The sequence below is a fragment of the Schistocerca nitens genome, chromosome 2 (genome assembly GCF_023898315.1).
Source record: "Schistocerca nitens isolate TAMUIC-IGC-003100 chromosome 2, iqSchNite1.1, whole genome shotgun sequence".
Taxonomy (NCBI): domain Eukaryota; kingdom Metazoa; phylum Arthropoda; class Insecta; order Orthoptera; family Acrididae; genus Schistocerca; species Schistocerca nitens.
In genome coordinates this window covers 306,214,754-306,230,097 of record NC_064615.1, presented here as the reverse complement: position 1 = coordinate 306,230,097, position 15,344 = coordinate 306,214,754, and the positions used below count along the sequence as shown (strand labels likewise).

At 54.7% G+C, this 15,344-nt stretch overlaps 35 non-coding genes across 35 annotated transcripts; 28 read left to right on the top strand and 7 right to left on the bottom strand.

Annotated features, from left to right (window-relative positions):
* Positions 1 to 3: 3 nt before the first annotated feature.
* On the top strand, positions 4 to 76 carry Trnam-cau (transfer RNA methionine (anticodon CAU)). The gene has a single exon. It is a non-coding gene; the product is annotated as a tRNA-Met (tRNA).
* A 305-nt stretch (positions 77 to 381) lies between these two features.
* On the top strand, positions 382 to 453 carry Trnae-uuc (transfer RNA glutamic acid (anticodon UUC)). The gene has a single exon. It is a non-coding gene; the product is annotated as a tRNA-Glu (tRNA).
* A 198-nt stretch (positions 454 to 651) lies between these two features.
* Positions 652 to 725, top strand: Trnai-aau (transfer RNA isoleucine (anticodon AAU)). The gene has a single exon. It is a non-coding gene; the product is annotated as a tRNA-Ile (tRNA).
* A 653-nt stretch (positions 726 to 1,378) lies between these two features.
* Trnag-ucc (transfer RNA glycine (anticodon UCC)) lies at positions 1,379 to 1,450 on the bottom strand. Its single transcript has one exon. It is a non-coding gene; the product is annotated as a tRNA-Gly (tRNA).
* Positions 1,451 to 1,790: 340 nt separating this feature from the next.
* On the top strand, positions 1,791 to 1,861 carry Trnag-gcc (transfer RNA glycine (anticodon GCC)). The gene has a single exon. It is a non-coding gene; the product is annotated as a tRNA-Gly (tRNA).
* Positions 1,862 to 2,242: 381 nt separating this feature from the next.
* Trnam-cau (transfer RNA methionine (anticodon CAU)) lies at positions 2,243 to 2,315 on the top strand. Its single transcript has one exon. It is a non-coding gene; the product is annotated as a tRNA-Met (tRNA).
* A 305-nt stretch (positions 2,316 to 2,620) lies between these two features.
* Positions 2,621 to 2,692, top strand: Trnae-uuc (transfer RNA glutamic acid (anticodon UUC)). Its single transcript has one exon. It is a non-coding gene; the product is annotated as a tRNA-Glu (tRNA).
* Positions 2,693 to 2,890: 198 nt separating this feature from the next.
* Positions 2,891 to 2,964, top strand: Trnai-aau (transfer RNA isoleucine (anticodon AAU)). The gene has a single exon. It is a non-coding gene; the product is annotated as a tRNA-Ile (tRNA).
* A 602-nt stretch (positions 2,965 to 3,566) lies between these two features.
* Positions 3,567 to 3,638, bottom strand: Trnag-ucc (transfer RNA glycine (anticodon UCC)). The gene has a single exon. It is a non-coding gene; the product is annotated as a tRNA-Gly (tRNA).
* A 340-nt stretch (positions 3,639 to 3,978) lies between these two features.
* On the top strand, positions 3,979 to 4,049 carry Trnag-gcc (transfer RNA glycine (anticodon GCC)). The gene has a single exon. It is a non-coding gene; the product is annotated as a tRNA-Gly (tRNA).
* A 381-nt stretch (positions 4,050 to 4,430) lies between these two features.
* Positions 4,431 to 4,503, top strand: Trnam-cau (transfer RNA methionine (anticodon CAU)). The gene has a single exon. It is a non-coding gene; the product is annotated as a tRNA-Met (tRNA).
* Positions 4,504 to 4,808: 305 nt separating this feature from the next.
* On the top strand, positions 4,809 to 4,880 carry Trnae-uuc (transfer RNA glutamic acid (anticodon UUC)). Its single transcript has one exon. It is a non-coding gene; the product is annotated as a tRNA-Glu (tRNA).
* A 198-nt stretch (positions 4,881 to 5,078) lies between these two features.
* Trnai-aau (transfer RNA isoleucine (anticodon AAU)) lies at positions 5,079 to 5,152 on the top strand. The gene has a single exon. It is a non-coding gene; the product is annotated as a tRNA-Ile (tRNA).
* Positions 5,153 to 5,845: 693 nt separating this feature from the next.
* Positions 5,846 to 5,917, bottom strand: Trnag-ucc (transfer RNA glycine (anticodon UCC)). Its single transcript has one exon. It is a non-coding gene; the product is annotated as a tRNA-Gly (tRNA).
* Positions 5,918 to 6,257: 340 nt separating this feature from the next.
* On the top strand, positions 6,258 to 6,328 carry Trnag-gcc (transfer RNA glycine (anticodon GCC)). The gene has a single exon. It is a non-coding gene; the product is annotated as a tRNA-Gly (tRNA).
* A 381-nt stretch (positions 6,329 to 6,709) lies between these two features.
* Positions 6,710 to 6,782, top strand: Trnam-cau (transfer RNA methionine (anticodon CAU)). Its single transcript has one exon. It is a non-coding gene; the product is annotated as a tRNA-Met (tRNA).
* A 305-nt stretch (positions 6,783 to 7,087) lies between these two features.
* Trnae-uuc (transfer RNA glutamic acid (anticodon UUC)) lies at positions 7,088 to 7,159 on the top strand. The gene has a single exon. It is a non-coding gene; the product is annotated as a tRNA-Glu (tRNA).
* A 198-nt stretch (positions 7,160 to 7,357) lies between these two features.
* Positions 7,358 to 7,431, top strand: Trnai-aau (transfer RNA isoleucine (anticodon AAU)). Its single transcript has one exon. It is a non-coding gene; the product is annotated as a tRNA-Ile (tRNA).
* Positions 7,432 to 8,033: 602 nt separating this feature from the next.
* Trnag-ucc (transfer RNA glycine (anticodon UCC)) lies at positions 8,034 to 8,105 on the bottom strand. Its single transcript has one exon. It is a non-coding gene; the product is annotated as a tRNA-Gly (tRNA).
* A 340-nt stretch (positions 8,106 to 8,445) lies between these two features.
* Positions 8,446 to 8,516, top strand: Trnag-gcc (transfer RNA glycine (anticodon GCC)). The gene has a single exon. It is a non-coding gene; the product is annotated as a tRNA-Gly (tRNA).
* Positions 8,517 to 8,897: 381 nt separating this feature from the next.
* On the top strand, positions 8,898 to 8,970 carry Trnam-cau (transfer RNA methionine (anticodon CAU)). Its single transcript has one exon. It is a non-coding gene; the product is annotated as a tRNA-Met (tRNA).
* A 305-nt stretch (positions 8,971 to 9,275) lies between these two features.
* Trnae-uuc (transfer RNA glutamic acid (anticodon UUC)) lies at positions 9,276 to 9,347 on the top strand. Its single transcript has one exon. It is a non-coding gene; the product is annotated as a tRNA-Glu (tRNA).
* A 198-nt stretch (positions 9,348 to 9,545) lies between these two features.
* On the top strand, positions 9,546 to 9,619 carry Trnai-aau (transfer RNA isoleucine (anticodon AAU)). Its single transcript has one exon. It is a non-coding gene; the product is annotated as a tRNA-Ile (tRNA).
* A 693-nt stretch (positions 9,620 to 10,312) lies between these two features.
* Positions 10,313 to 10,384, bottom strand: Trnag-ucc (transfer RNA glycine (anticodon UCC)). The gene has a single exon. It is a non-coding gene; the product is annotated as a tRNA-Gly (tRNA).
* Positions 10,385 to 10,724: 340 nt separating this feature from the next.
* On the top strand, positions 10,725 to 10,795 carry Trnag-gcc (transfer RNA glycine (anticodon GCC)). The gene has a single exon. It is a non-coding gene; the product is annotated as a tRNA-Gly (tRNA).
* Positions 10,796 to 11,176: 381 nt separating this feature from the next.
* Positions 11,177 to 11,249, top strand: Trnam-cau (transfer RNA methionine (anticodon CAU)). The gene has a single exon. It is a non-coding gene; the product is annotated as a tRNA-Met (tRNA).
* A 305-nt stretch (positions 11,250 to 11,554) lies between these two features.
* Trnae-uuc (transfer RNA glutamic acid (anticodon UUC)) lies at positions 11,555 to 11,626 on the top strand. Its single transcript has one exon. It is a non-coding gene; the product is annotated as a tRNA-Glu (tRNA).
* Positions 11,627 to 11,824: 198 nt separating this feature from the next.
* On the top strand, positions 11,825 to 11,898 carry Trnai-aau (transfer RNA isoleucine (anticodon AAU)). The gene has a single exon. It is a non-coding gene; the product is annotated as a tRNA-Ile (tRNA).
* A 602-nt stretch (positions 11,899 to 12,500) lies between these two features.
* On the bottom strand, positions 12,501 to 12,572 carry Trnag-ucc (transfer RNA glycine (anticodon UCC)). The gene has a single exon. It is a non-coding gene; the product is annotated as a tRNA-Gly (tRNA).
* A 340-nt stretch (positions 12,573 to 12,912) lies between these two features.
* Trnag-gcc (transfer RNA glycine (anticodon GCC)) lies at positions 12,913 to 12,983 on the top strand. The gene has a single exon. It is a non-coding gene; the product is annotated as a tRNA-Gly (tRNA).
* Positions 12,984 to 13,364: 381 nt separating this feature from the next.
* On the top strand, positions 13,365 to 13,437 carry Trnam-cau (transfer RNA methionine (anticodon CAU)). The gene has a single exon. It is a non-coding gene; the product is annotated as a tRNA-Met (tRNA).
* Positions 13,438 to 13,742: 305 nt separating this feature from the next.
* Positions 13,743 to 13,814, top strand: Trnae-uuc (transfer RNA glutamic acid (anticodon UUC)). Its single transcript has one exon. It is a non-coding gene; the product is annotated as a tRNA-Glu (tRNA).
* Positions 13,815 to 14,012: 198 nt separating this feature from the next.
* Trnai-aau (transfer RNA isoleucine (anticodon AAU)) lies at positions 14,013 to 14,086 on the top strand. The gene has a single exon. It is a non-coding gene; the product is annotated as a tRNA-Ile (tRNA).
* Positions 14,087 to 14,688: 602 nt separating this feature from the next.
* On the bottom strand, positions 14,689 to 14,760 carry Trnag-ucc (transfer RNA glycine (anticodon UCC)). The gene has a single exon. It is a non-coding gene; the product is annotated as a tRNA-Gly (tRNA).
* A 340-nt stretch (positions 14,761 to 15,100) lies between these two features.
* Trnag-gcc (transfer RNA glycine (anticodon GCC)) lies at positions 15,101 to 15,171 on the top strand. The gene has a single exon. It is a non-coding gene; the product is annotated as a tRNA-Gly (tRNA).
* The last annotated feature ends 173 nt before the right edge of the window (positions 15,172 to 15,344 follow it).

Below are 15,344 nucleotides of genomic sequence, written 5' to 3'. Positions count from 1 at the left end.
TGTGCCTCGGTAGCGCAGTAGGCAGCGCGTAAGTCTCATAATCTTAAGGTCGTGAGTTCGATCCTCACCCGGGGCATTTAATTTTCTGTGACTGATGGTGATGCTGTTGCTAGGGCACCAACTTATTTCTTGTTTGTTATCCACAACGTTTTCAACGCTTCAGCGGGAAAATGTTTACTCCCTGTTATTGCTACTTACAGCTTCCCTTTTCCTCTTCTCCTAGCACAGCATGAAGCCAAAAACATTGCTCTGAGACGTTTGAGGTGCGCGCCTTGCCAGTCAGTATGCGCAAAGACGCTCGCAAAGAGAGAAGGGCGCCGACGCGGGACACGACACGAAATGCTACAAGCGACCGTCCGATCCGCGTCAGGAACGCCCACATCCGGTGTGGTCTAGTGGCTAGGATACCTGGCTTTCACCCAGGAGGCCCGGGTTCGATTCCCGGTACCGGAACGGAACTTTTTCCACACGAATCGTGACAAGTTTGAGCTGTCCGAGCTGCCGTTTCCTGTCCTGCTCGCAATATATCTACTGTTTCGTGACCGTCAGCAGAGTATAGACGAGGGAAGCAGACATCCGACGACCATAGAAATGGTGTACGGCTTCATGCCATACGTTTGCAGCGTAGGGCTGAGCGAGCGCAACTGTCGAGGCCCGTTAGCTCAGTTGGTTAGAGCGTCGTGCTAATAACGCGAAGGTCGTGGGTTCGATCCCCCCACGGGCCACAACGCTTTTACTACCACGAAAAGGCAGCGCCGATTTCAGCTGGCGAGTGTGATGACCAAAAGATCATCACCCTGCGTGGAAGTTGACAGAGGATCCGAACCCGACTTGTCGGGAAGCGCTACAGCATTCACTCGGCAATGGCCATAATATGTTGAATACACTGGTTCTCAACCGATAAAGAGAAGATGAAAGGAAATGTCCGATTGCCGATGCGTAACAACTTTGGCCCTTGTCGGTACTTGGGCGGGAGAGCGCATGGGGACACAGGGTACTGTTGGCAGTTTTACTTCCTATTTTTCTTTCTCCTTTGTTTTCGGAGCTACAGCCCGATTCGGTCAGGGAGACGCCACCGTGAAATGAACGGGCGTGCTGTGTGTACATCGCCTCGCCTCTCCTTACCTCTCTCAGTCGTTTCTCGTGCTTGTCGTTTTGATATAGGCCGATTGGAGAGCGTCAGCTCTCGCGTCAGCTGAGCAAAGTCGAGACAAGTCGAGACAAGTCGAGACAAGTCGAGACAAGTCGAGACAAGTCGAGACAAGTCGAGACAAGTCGAGACACACTATAGGCTGGTCTGCAGCGAGTAAGAGGGGGAAAAAACATTAAGTTAAGGGCGCGTGGCGAAAGTACTCATACGTGACATTAAAAAGCCTGTTGCGGTGGCCGGGAATCGAACCCGGACCAACTGCTTGGAAGGCAACTATGCTGACCATTACACCACCACCGCGCAAGCGAGCGCCCCGACGCCGCGCTGTGTCGGCTTCCCGCCTGTCGGCAGCGGCCGAAGGTGATCGTACCTGGCAGGCGCATTTCGAGGTAGGCTAGGGGAGCACATCCAGGCGCGTTCGGACAGCGTATCCGCGCACATTTCGCATCCTTGGCAAGAGTCGGCGCCGGCGACGCAAGAGTACGCAGAGGACCGCGTTCTGGCGGCATTTTTAAGCAGTACAGTGCAGGATTCAGCGTCTGCAGCATCTTCTCGACAGAATGCTACGGCGCTTGACGGCAGTCCCACTTTCCCTTGAGACATCTGCTCGGGAAGCAGCGTGCAGTTACTACCGGCCCGAGCATCGGTGGTTCAGTGGCAGAGTGCTCGCCTGCCACGCGGGCGGCCCGGGTTCGATTCCCGGCCGATGCATCATTTTGCTTTTCCCACGATAATGCTGCCGTGTGGCTTGCGCGCTTGAGATGCACGATCCACATGAATGTATAGCTGGATTCCCTTGAGAAGAACCGAGAACGCAGCACTCGCGGGTCCCCACTAGGACGCTCGCATGGTGTTCTACAGACTAGCGTCGGCCTGGCCTCACAAGTTGCTGTGTCCAGGTGCCTCCGAGGCACTGAACGTTAACGACAAGGAGTGCTGCCTATCGTTTGCAAAAGCTGCAGCAACACCGCAATCAACTGGGCTGGCAATGCACGTGTAGCAACAGAACACGTTATCCAGGAAGTACAGTGTCTTTACGTCTAACATTGGGTGTGGTACTTAGCCAGTTTCCAGGACAAGCGCTTCACCTGTGCCTCGGTAGCGCAGTAGGCAGCGCGTAAGTCTCATAATCTTAAGGTCGTGAGTTCGATCCTCACCCGGGGCATTTAATTTTCTGTGACTGATGGTGATGCTGTTGCTAGGGCACCAACTTATTTCTTGTTTGTTATCCACAACGTTTTCAACGCTTCAGCGGGAAAATGTTTACTCCCTGTTATTGCTACTTACAGCTTCCCTTTTCCTCTTCTCCTAGCACAGCATGAAGCCAAAAACATTGCTCTGAGACGTTTGAGGTGCGCGCCTTGCCAGTCAGTATGCGCAAAGACGCTCGCAAAGAGAGAAGGGCGCCGACGCGGGACACGACACGAAATGCTACAAGCGACCGTCCGATCCGCGTCAGGAACGCCCACATCCGGTGTGGTCTAGTGGCTAGGATACCTGGCTTTCACCCAGGAGGCCCGGGTTCGATTCCCGGTACCGGAACGGAACTTTTTCCACACGAATCGTGACAAGTTTGAGCTGTCCGAGCTGCCGTTTCCCGTCCTGCTCGCAATATATCTACTGTTTCGTGACCGTCAGCAGAGTATAGACGAGGGAAGCAGACATCCGACGACCATAGAAATGGTGTACGGCTTCATGCCATACGTTTGCAGCGTAGGGCTGAGCGAGCGCAACTGTCGAGGCCCGTTAGCTCAGTTGGTTAGAGCGTCGTGCTAATAACGCGAAGGTCGTGGGTTCGATCCCCCCACGGGCCACAACGCTTTTACTACCACGAAAAGGCAGCGCCGATTTCAGCTGGCGAGTGTGATGACCAAAACATCATCACCCTGCGTGGAAGTTGACAGAGGATCCGAACCCGACTTGTCGGGAAGCGCTACAGCATTCACTCGGCAATGGCCATAATATGTTGAATACACTGGTTCTCAACCGATAAAGAGAAGATGAAAGGAAATGTCCGATTGCCGATGCGTAACAACTTTGGCCCTTGTCGGTACTTGGGCGGGAGAGCGCATGGGGACACAGGGTACTGTTGGCAGTTTTACTTCCTATTTTTCTTTCTCCTTTGTTTTCGGAGCTACAGCCCGATTCGGTCAGGGAGACGCCACCGTGAAATGAACGGGCGTGCTGTGTGTACATCGCCTCGCCTCTCCTTACCTCTCTCAGTCGTTTCTCGTGCTTGTCGTTTTGATATAGGCCGATTGGAGAGCGTCAGCTCTCGCGTCAGCTGAGCAAAGTCGAGACAAGTCGAGACAGTCGAGACACACTATAGGCTGGTCTGCAGCGAGTAAGAGGGGGAAAAAACATTAAGTTAAGGGCGCGTGGCGAAAGTACTCATACGTGACATTAAAAAGCCTGTTGCGGTGGCCGGGAATCGAACCCGGACCAACTGCTTGGAAGGCAACTATGCTGACCATTACACCACCACCGCGCAAGCGAGCGCCCCGACGCCGCGCTGTGTCGGCTTCCCGCCTGTCGGCAGCGGCCGAAGGTGATCGTACCTGGCAGGCGCATTTCGAGGTAGGCTAGGGGAGCACATCCAGGCGCGTTCGGACAGCGTATCCGCGCACATTTCGCATCCTTGGCAAGAGTCGGCGCCGGCGACGCAAGAGTACGCAGAGGACCGCGTTCTGGCGGCATTTTTAAGCAGTACAGTGCAGGATTCAGCGTCTGCAGCATCTTCTCGACAGAATGCTACGGCGCTTGACGGCAGTCCCACTTTCCCTTGAGACATCTGCTCGGGAAGCAGCGTGCAGTTACTACCGGCCCGAGCATCGGTGGTTCAGTGGCAGAGTGCTCGCCTGCCACGCGGGCGGCCCGGGTTCGATTCCCGGCCGATGCATCATTTTGCTTTTCCCACGATAATGCTGCCGTGTGGCTTGCGCGCTTGAGATGCACGATCCACATGAATGTATAGCTGGATTCCCTTGAGAAGAACCGAGAACGCAGCACTCGCGGGTCCCCACTAGGACGCTCGCATGGTGTTCTACAGACTAGCGTCGGCCTGGCCTCACAAGTTGCTGTGTCCAGGTGCCTCCGAGGCACTGAACGTTAACGACAAGGAGTGCTGCCTATCGTTTGCAAAAGCTGCAGCAACACCGCAATCAACTGGGCTGGCAATGCACGTGTAGCAACAGAACACGTTATCCAGGAAGTACAGTGTCTTTACGTCTAACATTGGGTGTGGTACTTAGCCAGTTTCCAGGACAAGCGCTTCACCTGTGCCTCGGTAGCGCAGTAGGCAGCGCGTAAGTCTCATAATCTTAAGGTCGTGAGTTCGATCCTCACCCGGGGCATTTAATTTTCTGTGACTGATGGTGATGCTGTTGCTAGGGCACCAACTTATTTCTTGTTTGTTATCCACAACGTTTTCAACGCTTCAGCGGGAAAATGTTTACTCCCTGTTATTGCTACTTACAGCTTCCCTTTTCCTCTTCTCCTAGCACAGCATGAAGCCAAAAACATTGCTCTGAGACGTTTGAGGTGCGCGCCTTGCCAGTCAGTATGCGCAAAGACGCTCGCAAAGAGAGAAGGGCGCCGACGCGGGACACGACACGAAATGCTACAAGCGACCGTCCGATCCGCGTCAGGAACGCCCACATCCGGTGTGGTCTAGTGGCTAGGATACCTGGCTTTCACCCAGGAGGCCCGGGTTCGATTCCCGGTACCGGAACGGAACTTTTTCCACACGAATCGTGACAAGTTTGAGCTGTCCGAGCTGCCGTTTCCTGTCCTGCTCGCAATATATCTACTGTTTCGTGACCGTCAGCAGAGTATAGACGAGGGAAGCAGACATCCGACGACCATAGAAATGGTGTACGGCTTCATGCCATACGTTTGCAGCGTAGGGCTGAGCGAGCGCAACTGTCGAGGCCCGTTAGCTCAGTTGGTTAGAGCGTCGTGCTAATAACGCGAAGGTCGTGGGTTCGATCCCCCCACGGGCCACAACGCTTTTACTACCACGAAAAGGCAGCGCCGATTTCAGCTGGCGAGTGTGATGACCAAAAGATCATCACCCTGCGTGGAAGTTGACAGAGGATCCGAACCCGACTTGTCGGGAAGCGCTACAGCATTCACTCGGCAATGGCCATAATATGTTGAATACACTGGTTCTCAACCGATAAAGAGAAGATGAAAGGAAATGTCCGATTGCCGATGCGTAACAACTTTGGCCCTTGTCGGTACTTGGGCGGGAGAGCGCATGGGGACACAGGGTACTGTTGGCAGTTTTACTTCCTATTTTTCTTTCTCCTTTGTTTTCGGAGCTACAGCCCGATTCGGTCAGGGAGACGCCACCGTGAAATGAACGGGCGTGCTGTGTGTACATCGCCTCGCCTCTCCTTACCTCTCTCAGTCGTTTCTCGTGCTTGTCGTTTTGATATAGGCCGATTGGAGAGCGTCAGCTCTCGCGTCAGCTGAGCAAAGTCGAGACAAGTCGAGACAAGTCGAGACAAGTCGAGACAAGTCGAGACAAGTCGAGACAAGTCGAGACAAGTCGAGACAAGTCGAGACAAGTCGAGACAAGTCGAGACAAGTCGAGACACACTATAGGCTGGTCTGCAGCGAGTAAGAGGGGGAAAAAACATTAAGTTAAGGGCGCGTGGCGAAAGTACTCATACGTGACATTAAAAAGCCTGTTGCGGTGGCCGGGAATCGAACCCGGACCAACTGCTTGGAAGGCAACTATGCTGACCATTACACCACCACCGCGCAAGCGAGCGCCCCGACGCCGCGCTGTGTCGGCTTCCCGCCTGTCGGCAGCGGCCGAAGGTGATCGTACCTGGCAGGCGCATTTCGAGGTAGGCTAGGGGAGCACATCCAGGCGCGTTCGGACAGCGTATCCGCGCACATTTCGCATCCTTGGCAAGAGTCGGCGCCGGCGACGCAAGAGTACGCAGAGGACCGCGTTCTGGCGGCATTTTTAAGCAGTACAGTGCAGGATTCAGCGTCTGCAGCATCTTCTCGACAGAATGCTACGGCGCTTGACGGCAGTCCCACTTTCCCTTGAGACATCTGCTCGGGAAGCAGCGTGCAGTTACTACCGGCCCGAGCATCGGTGGTTCAGTGGCAGAGTGCTCGCCTGCCACGCGGGCGGCCCGGGTTCGATTCCCGGCCGATGCATCATTTTGCTTTTCCCACGATAATGCTGCCGTGTGGCTTGCGCGCTTGAGATGCACGATCCACATGAATGTATAGCTGGATTCCCTTGAGAAGAACCGAGAACGCAGCACTCGCGGGTCCCCACTAGGACGCTCGCATGGTGTTCTACAGACTAGCGTCGGCCTGGCCTCACAAGTTGCTGTGTCCAGGTGCCTCCGAGGCACTGAACGTTAACGACAAGGAGTGCTGCCTATCGTTTGCAAAAGCTGCAGCAACACCGCAATCAACTGGGCTGGCAATGCACGTGTAGCAACAGAACACGTTATCCAGGAAGTACAGTGTCTTTACGTCTAACATTGGGTGTGGTACTTAGCCAGTTTCCAGGACAAGCGCTTCACCTGTGCCTCGGTAGCGCAGTAGGCAGCGCGTAAGTCTCATAATCTTAAGGTCGTGAGTTCGATCCTCACCCGGGGCATTTAATTTTCTGTGACTGATGGTGATGCTGTTGCTAGGGCACCAACTTATTTCTTGTTTGTTATCCACAACGTTTTCAACGCTTCAGCGGGAAAATGTTTACTCCCTGTTATTGCTACTTACAGCTTCCCTTTTCCTCTTCTCCTAGCACAGCATGAAGCCAAAAACATTGCTCTGAGACGTTTGAGGTGCGCGCCTTGCCAGTCAGTATGCGCAAAGACGCTCGCAAAGAGAGAAGGGCGCCGACGCGGGACACGACACGAAATGCTACAAGCGACCGTCCGATCCGCGTCAGGAACGCCCACATCCGGTGTGGTCTAGTGGCTAGGATACCTGGCTTTCACCCAGGAGGCCCGGGTTCGATTCCCGGTACCGGAACGGAACTTTTTCCACACGAATCGTGACAAGTTTGAGCTGTCCGAGCTGCCGTTTCCCGTCCTGCTCGCAATATATCTACTGTTTCGTGACCGTCAGCAGAGTATAGACGAGGGAAGCAGACATCCGACGACCATAGAAATGGTGTACGGCTTCATGCCATACGTTTGCAGCGTAGGGCTGAGCGAGCGCAACTGTCGAGGCCCGTTAGCTCAGTTGGTTAGAGCGTCGTGCTAATAACGCGAAGGTCGTGGGTTCGATCCCCCCACGGGCCACAACGCTTTTACTACCACGAAAAGGCAGCGCCGATTTCAGCTGGCGAGTGTGATGACCAAAAGATCATCACCCTGCGTGGAAGTTGACAGAGGATCCGAACCCGACTTGTCGGGAAGCGCTACAGCATTCACTCGGCAATGGCCATAATATGTTGAATACACTGGTTCTCAACCGATAAAGAGAAGATGAAAGGAAATGTCCGATTGCCGATGCGTAACAACTTTGGCCCTTGTCGGTACTTGGGCGGGAGAGCGCATGGGGACACAGGGTACTGTTGGCAGTTTTACTTCCTATTTTTCTTTCTCCTTTGTTTTCGGAGCTACAGCCCGATTCGGTCAGGGAGACGCCACCGTGAAATGAACGGGCGTGCTGTGTGTACATCGCCTCGCCTCTCCTTACCTCTCTCAGTCGTTTCTCGTGCTTGTCGTTTTGATATAGGCCGATTGGAGAGCGTCAGCTCTCGCGTCAGCTGAGCAAAGTCGAGACAAGTCGAGACAGTCGAGACACACTATAGGCTGGTCTGCAGCGAGTAAGAGGGGGAAAAAACATTAAGTTAAGGGCGCGTGGCGAAAGTACTCATACGTGACATTAAAAAGCCTGTTGCGGTGGCCGGGAATCGAACCCGGACCAACTGCTTGGAAGGCAACTATGCTGACCATTACACCACCACCGCGCAAGCGAGCGCCCCGACGCCGCGCTGTGTCGGCTTCCCGCCTGTCGGCAGCGGCCGAAGGTGATCGTACCTGGCAGGCGCATTTCGAGGTAGGCTAGGGGAGCACATCCAGGCGCGTTCGGACAGCGTATCCGCGCACATTTCGCATCCTTGGCAAGAGTCGGCGCCGGCGACGCAAGAGTACGCAGAGGACCGCGTTCTGGCGGCATTTTTAAGCAGTACAGTGCAGGATTCAGCGTCTGCAGCATCTTCTCGACAGAATGCTACGGCGCTTGACGGCAGTCCCACTTTCCCTTGAGACATCTGCTCGGGAAGCAGCGTGCAGTTACTACCGGCCCGAGCATCGGTGGTTCAGTGGCAGAGTGCTCGCCTGCCACGCGGGCGGCCCGGGTTCGATTCCCGGCCGATGCATCATTTTGCTTTTCCCACGATAATGCTGCCGTGTGGCTTGCGCGCTTGAGATGCACGATCCACATGAATGTATAGCTGGATTCCCTTGAGAAGAACCGAGAACGCAGCACTCGCGGGTCCCCACTAGGACGCTCGCATGGTGTTCTACAGACTAGCGTCGGCCTGGCCTCACAAGTTGCTGTGTCCAGGTGCCTCCGAGGCACTGAACGTTAACGACAAGGAGTGCTGCCTATCGTTTGCAAAAGCTGCAGCAACACCGCAATCAACTGGGCTGGCAATGCACGTGTAGCAACAGAACACGTTATCCAGGAAGTACAGTGTCTTTACGTCTAACATTGGGTGTGGTACTTAGCCAGTTTCCAGGACAAGCGCTTCACCTGTGCCTCGGTAGCGCAGTAGGCAGCGCGTAAGTCTCATAATCTTAAGGTCGTGAGTTCGATCCTCACCCGGGGCATTTAATTTTCTGTGACTGATGGTGATGCTGTTGCTAGGGCACCAACTTATTTCTTGTTTGTTATCCACAACGTTTTCAACGCTTCAGCGGGAAAATGTTTACTCCCTGTTATTGCTACTTACAGCTTCCCTTTTCCTCTTCTCCTAGCACAGCATGAAGCCAAAAACATTGCTCTGAGACGTTTGAGGTGCGCGCCTTGCCAGTCAGTATGCGCAAAGACGCTCGCAAAGAGAGAAGGGCGCCGACGCGGGACACGACACGAAATGCTACAAGCGACCGTCCGATCCGCGTCAGGAACGCCCACATCCGGTGTGGTCTAGTGGCTAGGATACCTGGCTTTCACCCAGGAGGCCCGGGTTCGATTCCCGGTACCGGAACGGAACTTTTTCCACACGAATCGTGACAAGTTTGAGCTGTCCGAGCTGCCGTTTCCTGTCCTGCTCGCAATATATCTACTGTTTCGTGACCGTCAGCAGAGTATAGACGAGGGAAGCAGACATCCGACGACCATAGAAATGGTGTACGGCTTCATGCCATACGTTTGCAGCGTAGGGCTGAGCGAGCGCAACTGTCGAGGCCCGTTAGCTCAGTTGGTTAGAGCGTCGTGCTAATAACGCGAAGGTCGTGGGTTCGATCCCCCCACGGGCCACAACGCTTTTACTACCACGAAAAGGCAGCGCCGATTTCAGCTGGCGAGTGTGATGACCAAAAGATCATCACCCTGCGTGGAAGTTGACAGAGGATCCGAACCCGACTTGTCGGGAAGCGCTACAGCATTCACTCGGCAATGGCCATAATACGTTGAATACACTGGTTCTCAACCGATAAAGAGAAGATGAAAGGAAATGTCCGATTGCCGATGCGTAACAACTTTGGCCCTTGTCGGTACTTGGGCGGGAGAGCGCATGGGGACACAGGGTACTGTTGGCAGTTTTACTTCCTATTTTTCTTTCTCCTTTGTTTTCGGAGCTACAGCCCGATTCGGTCAGGGAGACGCCACCGTGAAATGAACGGGCGTGCTGTGTGTACATCGCCTCGCCTCTCCTTACCTCTCTCAGTCGTTTCTCGTGCTTGTCGTTTTGATATAGGCCGATTGGAGAGCGTCAGCTCTCGCGTCAGCTGAGCAAAGTCGAGACAAGTCGAGACAAGTCGAGACAAGTCGAGACAAGTCGAGACAAGTCGAGACAAGTCGAGACAAGTCGAGACAAGTCGAGACAAGTCGAGACAAGTCGAGACAAGTCGAGACACACTATAGGCTGGTCTGCAGCGAGTAAGAGGGGGAAAAAACATTAAGTTAAGGGCGCGTGGCGAAAGTACTCATACGTGACATTAAAAAGCCTGTTGCGGTGGCCGGGAATCGAACCCGGACCAACTGCTTGGAAGGCAACTATGCTGACCATTACACCACCACCGCGCAAGCGAGCGCCCCGACGCCGCGCTGTGTCGGCTTCCCGCCTGTCGGCAGCGGCCGAAGGTGATCGTACCTGGCAGGCGCATTTCGAGGTAGGCTAGGGGAGCACATCCAGGCGCGTTCGGACAGCGTATCCGCGCACATTTCGCATCCTTGGCAAGAGTCGGCGCCGGCGACGCAAGAGTACGCAGAGGACCGCGTTCTGGCGGCATTTTTAAGCAGTACAGTGCAGGATTCAGCGTCTGCAGCATCTTCTCGACAGAATGCTACGGCGCTTGACGGCAGTCCCACTTTCCCTTGAGACATCTGCTCGGGAAGCAGCGTGCAGTTACTACCGGCCCGAGCATCGGTGGTTCAGTGGCAGAGTGCTCGCCTGCCACGCGGGCGGCCCGGGTTCGATTCCCGGCCGATGCATCATTTTGCTTTTCCCACGATAATGCTGCCGTGTGGCTTGCGCGCTTGAGATGCACGATCCACATGAATGTATAGCTGGATTCCCTTGAGAAGAACCGAGAACGCAGCACTCGCGGGTCCCCACTAGGACGCTCGCATGGTGTTCTACAGACTAGCGTCGGCCTGGCCTCACAAGTTGCTGTGTCCAGGTGCCTCCGAGGCACTGAACGTTAACGACAAGGAGTGCTGCCTATCGTTTGCAAAAGCTGCAGCAACACCGCAATCAACTGGGCTGGCAATGCACGTGTAGCAACAGAACACGTTATCCAGGAAGTACAGTGTCTTTACGTCTAACATTGGGTGTGGTACTTAGCCAGTTTCCAGGACAAGCGCTTCACCTGTGCCTCGGTAGCGCAGTAGGCAGCGCGTAAGTCTCATAATCTTAAGGTCGTGAGTTCGATCCTCACCCGGGGCATTTAATTTTCTGTGACTGATGGTGATGCTGTTGCTAGGGCACCAACTTATTTCTTGTTTGTTATCCACAACGTTTTCAACGCTTCAGCGGGAAAATGTTTACTCCCTGTTATTGCTACTTACAGCTTCCCTTTTCCTCTTCTCCTAGCACAGCATGAAGCCAAAAACATTGCTCTGAGACGTTTGAGGTGCGCGCCTTGCCAGTCAGTATGCGCAAAGACGCTCGCAAAGAGAGAAGGGCGCCGACGCGGGACACGACACGAAATGCTACAAGCGACCGTCCGATCCGCGTCAGGAACGCCCACATCCGGTGTGGTCTAGTGGCTAGGATACCTGGCTTTCACCCAGGAGGCCCGGGTTCGATTCCCGGTACCGGAACGGAACTTTTTCCACACGAATCGTGACAAGTTTGAGCTGTCCGAGCTGCCGTTTCCCGTCCTGCTCGCAATATATCTACTGTTTCGTGACCGTCAGCAGAGTATAGACGAGGGAAGCAGACATCCGACGACCATAGAAATGGTGTACGGCTTCATGCCATACGTTTGCAGCGTAGGGCTGAGCGAGCGCAACTGTCGAGGCCCGTTAGCTCAGTTGGTTAGAGCGTCGTGCTAATAACGCGAAGGTCGTGGGTTCGATCCCCCCACGGGCCACAACGCTTTTACTACCACGAAAAGGCAGCGCCGATTTCAGCTGGCGAGTGTGATGACCAAAACATCATCACCCTGCGTGGAAGTTGACAGAGGATCCGAACCCGACTTGTCGGGAAGCGCTACAGCATTCACTCGGCAATGGCCATAATATGTTGAATACACTGGTTCTCAACCGATAAAGAGAAGATGAAAGGAAATGTCCGATTGCCGATGCGTAACAACTTTGGCCCTTGTCGGTACTTGGGCGGGAGAGCGCATGGGGACACAGGGTACTGTTGGCAGTTTTACTTCCTATTTTTCTTTCTCCTTTGTTTTCGGAGCTACAGCCCGATTCGGTCAGGGAGACGCCACCGTGAAATGAACGGGCGTGCTGTGTGTACATCGCCTCGCCTCTCCTTACCTCTCTCAGTCGTTTCTCGTGCTTGTCGTTTTGATATAGGCCGATTGGAGAGCGTCAGCTCTCGCGTCAGCTGAGCAAAGTCGAGACAAGTCGAGACAGTCGAGACACACTATAGGCTGGTCTGCAGCGAGTAAGAGGGGGAAAAAACATTAAGTTAAGGGCGCGTGGCGAAAGTACTCATACGTGACATTAAAAAGCCTGTTGCGGTGGCCGGGAATCGAACCCGGACCAACTGCTTGGAAGGCAACTATGCTGACCATTACACCACCACCGCGCAAGCGAGCGCCCCGACGCCGCGCTGTGTCGGCTTCCCGCCTGTCGGCAGCGGCCGAAGGTGATCGTACCTGGCAGGCGCATTTCGAGGTAGGCTAGGGGAGCACATCCAGGCGCGTTCGGACAGCGTATCCGCGCACATTTCGCATCCTTGGCAAGAGTCGGCGCCGGCGACGCAAGAGTACGCAGAGGACCGCGTTCTGGCGGCATTTTTAAGCAGTACAGTGCAGGATTCAGCGTCTGCAGCATCTTCTCGACAGAATGCTACGGCGCTTGACGGCAGTCCCACTTTCCCTTGAGACATCTGCTCGGGAAGCAGCGTGCAGTTACTACCGGCCCGAGCATCGGTGGTTCAGTGGCAGAGTGCTCGCCTGCCACGCGGGCGGCCCGGGTTCGATTCCCGGCCGATGCATCATTTTGCTTTTCCCACGATAATGCTGCCGTGTGGCTTGCGCGCTTGAGATGCACGATCCACATGAATGTATAGCTGGATTCCCTTGAGAAGAACCGAGAACGCAGCACTCGCGGGTCCCCACTAGGACGCTCGCATGGTGTTCTACAGACTAGCGTCGGCCTGGCCTCACAAGTTGCTGTGTCCAGGTGCCTCCGAGGCACTGAACGTTAACGACAAGGAGTGCTGCCTATCGTTTGCAAAAGCTGCAGCAACACCGCAATCAACTGGGCTGGCAATGCACGTGTAGCAACAGAACACGTTATCCAGGAAGTACAGTGTCTTTACGTCTAACATTGGGTGTGGTACTTAGCCAGTTTCCAGGACAAGCGCTTCACCTGTGCCTCGGTAGCGCAGTAGGCAGCGCGTAAGTCTCATAATCTTAAGGTCGTGAGTTCGATCCTCACCCGGGGCATTTAATTTTCTGTGACTGATGGTGATGCTGTTGCTAGGGCACCAACTTATTTCTTGTTTGTTATCCACAACGTTTTCAACGCTTCAGCGGGAAAATGTTTACTCCCTGTTATTGCTACTTACAGCTTCCCTTTTCCTCTTCTCCTAGCACAGCATGAAGCCAAAAACATTGCTCTGAGACGTTTGAGGTGCGCGCCTTGCCAGTCAGTATGCGCAAAGACGCTCGCAAAGAGAGAAGGGCGCCGACGCGGGACACGACACGAAATGCTACAAGCGACCGTCCGATCCGCGTCAGGAACGCCCACATCCGGTGTGGTCTAGTGGCTAGGATACCTGGCTTTCACCCAGGAGGCCCGGGTTCGATTCCCGGTACCGGAACGGAACTTTTTCCACACGAATCGTGACAAGTTTGAGCTGTCCGAGCTGCCGTTTCCTGTCCTGCTCGCAATATATCTACTGTTTCGTGACCGTCAGCAGAGTATAGACGAGGGAAGCAGACATCCGACGACCATAGAAATGGTGTACGGCTTCATGCCATACGTTTGCAGCGTAGGGCTGAGCGAGCGCAACTGTCGAGGCCCGTTAGCTCAGTTGGTTAGAGCGTCGTGCTAATAACGCGAAGGTCGTGGGTTCGATCCCCCCACGGGCCACAACGCTTTTACTACCACGAAAAGGCAGCGCCGATTTCAGCTGGCGAGTGTGATGACCAAAAGATCATCACCCTGCGTGGAAGTTGACAGAGGATCCGAACCCGACTTGTCGGGAAGCGCTACAGCATTCACTCGGCAATGGCCATAATACGTTGAATACACTGGTTCTCAACCGATAAAGAGAAGATGAAAGGAAATGTCCGATTGCCGATGCGTAACAACTTTGGCCCTTGTCGGTACTTGGGCGGGAGAGCGCATGGGGACACAGGGTACTGTTGGCAGTTTTACTTCCTATTTTTCTTTCTCCTTTGTTTTCGGAGCTACAGCCCGATTCGGTCAGGGAGACGCCACCGTGAAATGAACGGGCGTGCTGTGTGTACATCGCCTCGCCTCTCCTTACCTCTCTCAGTCGTTTCTCGTGCTTGTCGTTTTGATATAGGCCGATTGGAGAGCGTCAGCTCTCGCGTCAGCTGAGCAAAGTCGAGACAAGTCGAGACAGTCGAGACACACTATAGGCTGGTCTGCAGCGAGTAAGAGGGGGAAAAAACATTAAGTTAAGGGCGCGTGGCGAAAGTACTCATACGTGACATTAAAAAGCCTGTTGCGGTGGCCGGGAATCGAACCCGGACCAACTGCTTGGAAGGCAACTATGCTGACCATTACACCACCACCGCACAAGCGAGCGCCCCGACGCCGCGCTGTGTCGGCTTCCCGCCTGTCGGCAGCGGCCGAAGGTGATCGTACCTGGCAGGCGCATTTCGAGGTAGGCTAGGGGAGCACATCCAGGCGCGTTCGGACAGCGTATCCGCGCACATTTCGCATCCTTGGCAAGAGTCGGCGCCGGCGACGCAAGAGTACGCAGAGGACCGCGTTCTGGCGGCATTTTTAAGCAGTACAGTGCAGGATTCAGCGTCTGCAGCATCTTCTCGACAGAATGCTACGGCGCTTGACGGCAGTCCCACTTTCCCTTGAGACATCTGCTCGGGAAGCAGCGTGCAGTTACTACCGGCCCGAGCATCGGTGGTTCAGTGGCAGAGTGCTCGCCTGCCACGCGGGCGGCCCGGGTTCGATTCCCGGCCGATGCATCATTTTGCTTTTCCCACGATAATGCTGCCGTGTGGCTTGCGCGCTTGAGATGCACGATCCACATGAATGTATAGCTGGATTCCCTTGAGAAGAACCGAGAACGCAGCACTCGCGGGTCCCCACTAGGACGCTCGCATGGTGTTCTACAGACTAGCGTCGGCCTGGCCTCACA